Source organism: Zingiber officinale, chromosome 9B (genome assembly GCF_018446385.1).
Source record: "Zingiber officinale cultivar Zhangliang chromosome 9B, Zo_v1.1, whole genome shotgun sequence".
NCBI classification, from domain to species: Eukaryota; Viridiplantae; Streptophyta; class Magnoliopsida; order Zingiberales; family Zingiberaceae; genus Zingiber; species Zingiber officinale.
The window spans coordinates 47,902,358-47,908,707 of NC_056003.1; positions in this window are offsets into that span (position 1 = coordinate 47,902,358).

Consider the following 6,350-nt stretch of genomic DNA (forward strand, 5'->3'; position numbering starts at 1 on the left):
ATCATCAACTACACAATCACCTATATTTTATTGCAAATGATCGATATTGATAACCTCGGTTGGTTCGATATCATCACGATAGAAGCTGACATTCTTTAACTCTGGCAATTCTACCATTAATTGCAATGATTGTGAATTAAGTTCTTGCACTACATGAGCATCAGTAGTAGTGCTGTCAACATCATTTTTACCTTAAATATTTGGATAGTCCCACACATTATGTGGGGCATAAGCTTGCACAAATTTTCACATTGGCTCATTTTTTATACCATTCAAGCAATACACTGATTACACCTGCAATGCAAGTATAAATCGATTATTCTTGTACCATTCTACCTAGTATAGATGCTCATGAATTTGTTGTCTTCTTGACTTCTTCTCCTAGGATCGGTGTTAAACCATTTGCACTTGAATATCAATACTATACAACCTTTTAAATAACACAACTCTATAACGCCTTGAAGAATGCCATAATAGTTCTGCCCTCCTACGTCGAGTACAAAAATACAGCTATTTTGTGTGGTTTGTCTAACATCTCATTGTTCCACAAGAAACTTAACACCATTGATAATAACACAAAAGTATGAACACACATTAAAATTGGATCTATTAGCTAATGCATACACAATTTATCTGTGGCGCCAGATGATCCAACTGCTCGCATTTCATTAATCTAAAGATTTTTTGAAGAAGTATTACATAGAAATTTTATTTGATTTCTAAGATTATTTAGAATTGAACCATTTATCATACTTATGTAAATATATCTTTTTTACTTGCCTTATCCTTAAACCACAATGGAAATTCAACTTCTTATTGTTGCTCCAAATTACTCACTCCCCTTGCTAGTAAACCATTTCGATGCTCTCTACATGATATTTAAAATAATATTATCAACTAAAAATATGCATTTAGGTAAAGGCAATAATTGAAAGAGTTACATATGACTTTACTCAAGGTATTTTTCAACTTCTTGGCAATTATTTAGCATATACCACTCAGCCTTAATCCGTAACAAAAAAAAAAATCAAGAACTATGACCTCTTTCTTGTCCAAAGGCCGACCAACATGCTTGAATATAGAAAATAACTCAAGACAGACAAGTGTTCACCCTATCATCATTTCTTTCAGGGCGATTATATCAGATTTTGATATATCGAAATACATCTAGCAAAAGGTTAAAGCCTCATTAACAATGTAAGCTTCAACAATTGACCCCTCTGGACATACTCGATTGTTAACATATTGTTTGTAGATACCCATAGATCATTCAATGGAGTACATCCATCTAAAATACATAGGACCACCCATCATTGTCTCTTGTGGTAAATGAAGAATCAGGTGAACCATAATACTAAAATATGCCGGAGGGACTAGTCTTTCCAACTTGCACAAAATAAGAACAACATTTGTCTCCAACAATTTAAGATCACTAATGTTCAATGTCTTGACACATATTTGTTGAAAGAAATTACACAATTCAATAATAGTTTCACGAACTTCTTTGTTCAAGTATGACCTAATACTAAAATATGTCGGGGGGACTAGTCTTTCCAACTTGCACAAAATCATAACAACATTTGCCTCCAACAATTTAAGATCACTGATGTTCAATGTCTTGGCACATATTTGTTGAAGGAAATTACACAATTCAATAATAGTTTCACGAACTTCTTTGTTCAAGTATGACCTGATTCCCGCTGACAATAAATGTTGGAGCAAAACATGACAGTCATGAGACTTAAGTCCCAAAATTTTACCAGTGACCTCATTAACATTTTTTGTTAAGTTGGCGGTAAAACCATCCTGAAAATTCACTGATTTGATAAATTGACAAAATAATCTTCTCTCTTGTGAACTTAATGTATATGTTGCTAGTGACTTCTTCCATTTATTTCCATCTTTGTAGAGATATAACTCTTTCCTGATCCCCATGTCTTGAAGATCTAGTCTCGTGTTTTTTGTCCTTTGATTTTCCTTCTATATTCAACAACGAACTGAGAACATTATCACTTACATTCTTCTTGATGTGCATTGCATCTAAGTTATGTCAAAGTGGTAAGTGTTGCCAATATTCAAGCTGGAAAAATATGCTCTTTTTCGACCAATTAAGCTCAATGGGAGAACGCTTGCACTTTATACCTCCATATTCCTTATGTTTTCTAGGAATACCGACATGCACATGTTCTAATTAACTAAGCTAGTATTTCTTCTATAGTTATTTCTCTAGGAGGAGATCTCCTTTCCGTCTGACCATCAAATTGTTTGCTTCACCTCATTGGATCATTTAGAGGAAGAAAACGTGTATGTCCAATATAAGCTATATTACTCCTTATGTCTTTTGAAGGAGTTTCTTCATTACAAGTTCGACATGCTTTATACCCTTTTCTACTCCATCCAGACACTAAAGCATGTGCAGGGAAATCATTAATGGTCCATAAAACTATTGCATGCATTAAGAAAGTATCACTAGTCACTGCATCTCGAATATTCACACATTCCCATAATTTTTTTAACTCCTCTATAAGTGGCCAAAGGAACATATCCATGTCTTTTCAACATCATATTTTCAAACTTCATACACTTCTAAGGTGGCATGTTATACGAAACAACTATAACATGCCATATACTCTAAGCAGTGTTCATGCTGCCTGATGTGCGTAGATATTATAATCGTTTATGCATGTTTTAACACACATTCACTTGCTTAATTTGCATATATTCTTTACACGATCATCTCTCCTATTGTTTATTTTGCATTAATTACTCTTTTGTCGGAGATCTGCTCTTTGTTTGATTTTGTGTTGACAGGGATAACTTTGGAGCGAAAACAGTGATTATCGAAGCATCGGAACAAAGCAGGGAGCCACTTGACACCGACCGTGCAACCCTGCACAATTGTGTGGTCATTCCCGATAGAGAGCAGCACACGACCGTGCAACCTCTCACAGTCGTGCCTCGAGACCAATAGCCAAGAAGCACACGGCCGTGGGAACCTCACACGACCGTGCAATGCAGACCCGAGTTGAAGGAAGACACGGCCGTGCGGATCTCGCACGGCAGTGCCACTCAACTCGAAGGGAAGAGGAAGTTGGCCGTGTGGATCTCGCACGGCCGTGCCACTCTACCCAAAGAGAGGGAGGAGCTGGCCGTGCGGATCTCGCACGGCCGTGGCACGGGTCATGTGGTGCCGTGCGAATCTCGCACGGCCGTGGCACGGGTCGTGTGGTGCCCGTGCCCTAGCCTATAAAAAGGGCCTTTAACCCTTTTCCAAAGAGAGGCGAGCCGTCAGAGAGAGATATATCTTGGTGCCGTTCCACACCGTCTTGGACCTCCGTTTGACGATCCGAGATCACCTCCATCACCGCATCAACTCCAAAAGCAAAGGATTGGATCCGAAGATCACTAGACGACATTGAATAATCATCTCTTTTCCCTCTCTCTTCTTGTTTGGGATTATATGTCTAATTATACTATGTCTTCGAGTTTTTCTCCCACGTCTATGGAGTAGATTCTTTGTTCTAGGATCAGGGAGTAGTTGTGGATAGGTATTGATGTAAGACTCATGTTTATGCCTTTTTCTCATTGAATGATTTCACTTGTCTTGTTTCTATTTGATATGCATGAAACTTGCAGATTATCATGTCGTATTAATTGATTGTGTAGGAATTGCTAATTTCATAAAGATAGGATTTTAGATCGTATACCCGAGGGGCCCTAATGACAGGGGTAATCCGTTCACGGACATCTAGAATACTCCCTTGAAAGGAGAGGTAATTCCTCACAATGAAGTAAGAAACCAAACCAAACCCCTATCTCTATCCTTAATGATACCGATCAGATTCACATTCTTGTGATCTACCGAGACGCCCTAGTGACAGGGGTTAACCGTAATAGGATTTCACAAGAATCTTCTCTGTTTAGTGCTTAAGGGTAGTAACTTGAACTTTCGACGAGTACGTGTTGATTGACAATGAGGAAAGGATAGAATATGATACATCAACTACCATCACAACGAAACCGAACTCCTAGAGCTCTTCCTGTAACGACCCGCCTTCTACTGACTAAGCTGTAAGGCCGGACCGTCACATTATGTTGTGCTAACTATTCCATGACCATCATTAAATCTAAGTGCGGAAGCTGTACTAATTAAAATTTTGCTAAACTATTATCATTTCTTGGTTCTACATGTGCTAAGGGGGGTAATCTAAACTATTCATGACATATATTACATCCCCCAATGGTCAAGGAACTTAACTAAGAGTTTCTTGCTGATATCAGGTCTCCCAATCGATCCACGGATCGATTGGAATGGCCGGATCGATCCATTGATCGATCCAGGTGGCTACTGTATGGGGGCTTAGGTTGGATCGATCCAGTGATCGATCCAGCACGCTACTGTGTTCGGGCAATATTCTGGATCGATCGGCTGATTGGTCCAGACTGGCCAATTGATCCAGTGATCGATCCCAGAGCCTTCTGTTCGCGACAGAATTTGCTGGATCGATCTGTTGATCGATCCAGAGGCCTACTGTTCGCGGTACGAACTTCTCAATCGATCGGCTGATCGATTGAGAAGCCTCCAATCGATCAGCCGATCGATTGGGGTTTCTGATTTATTACCAGAAGTCTGATTTCAGCACTGTTTCGTGCCTCAATCACACATACAAGTTCTAAAATGACTGGAAAACATTCTAACATCACATAACTAATGTTCTAAGCATGGTAGAGTGCATAATTTACTAGTTCATGGCATTTAAACATACTAAAGTGCGAAACATGGTAAAATGCTAAAAAGTTCCAATGATTTAAATAAAACTTGCTAGATCCCTAAGATCTTTATTCCAAGTTCCATCCACACACATCTTTGCAGCATTGTCCTCCAGCCTCCGTTAGTCCATCTTCCCTTTACCTTTATCTGCAGTATAAGGAAAATAGTATCTGTAAGCTTGAGAGCTTAGTAAGAAACCATCTACCTCACCAAAACATGCATTCGATGTAATATTATGTTTTTAAAACATGCTACTTGAAATATATACTGAATATGCTAAGCATGGAATGGCATACAACACATAGAAACAAAGCTGATCATAACAATAGAGCTAATCATAAACTATCATGTTGTATCAACAGAAAGCTACACCGATATAAAACTGAGCTAAGCTAATACTAATCTGATGCTGAAGCTGTACTGAGTTCACATAACTATTTTGTGATGTTTGAAATCTATATTCATAATAGATTAAAATACATAATCATGTTGTTGTTTGGGCCCGGCAACTGTACTTGCTGTGCGCGCATCCCTAACTAAACCCGGGGTTGCAAATTCCGAATCTAGTAGGGTTACTAGGTTAGCTGAACCTAGGGACGACTATGGGAGCCCAACCCAATGGATATCTAATCCAATACAGTGCCACTGAGAAAATAAAATACTGAACATAGCTAATTATTACTTGTCTTGCTCTTTCTAGGTTATCTGAACCTAGAGCTAGGTTGTCTGAACCTAGAGGCGACTGTGGGAGCCCACCCATTGGACATCTAGTCCTATAAGAGCTATAGCAAGACTAAATAAGCTGTGAAAATGCTTCTATTGCATTTATCTAAGCTAATAAAATGCCTAAGTTGCATTTTAACTATGCTAACAATTTATTCGAACACTTGGTATGCGCTAGTTCACATCCTTTGTGCCGAAAGTCTACATATTACTAAACTGAAGCTTACAATTCATACGAAAGCTACTTATACTGCAGGTGAGGGGTTTCTTACCTCCTGTGCTAATTGTCTTACGATTCTAATAGCTAGTTTCCCGGTGGAGAAGATCCCTTCGACGATCTCCTTGCGTCTACGTGTTCCTCTTGCGGAGGGAAACGTTCTCATGCTGGAGTCGTCGCCGGAAGGTGCTCCTATGGTCCCTTGGAACGAAACCCCAGCTTCCTTGTGGTTGGCGCCGAGAGAAGAAGAAAAGGGAGAGGTGGCGTCGGTGAGGGTTTGAGGAGAAGAATTCCCGATCCAAAAATAAAACCCCACTTAATAATTTCCTATTTATATTAAGTGGTAATTCCGGCCCAACTTGAATCTAAATTTAATTGTTTCCCTTTCCTTTCAGCACGGCCCTGCTGGGTTCACTGGGTTACTAGAGTCCGCTATAAGTCGTAGGACCCAATAGGTCTCGGGTTCAATTCTCGCGTAGGCTATTTTCGTTTTCTATTTATTTTTGCTACTTCCGCTACTCTAAATATTCTGTAAAAATATTCTAAAATTCCAGAAAAATACTAGGATATTTCTAATAATTATTTTGAGAATTTTTGGGTGTTACACTTCCCAAGCCGAGTAAAACTCTCTCTTTATCT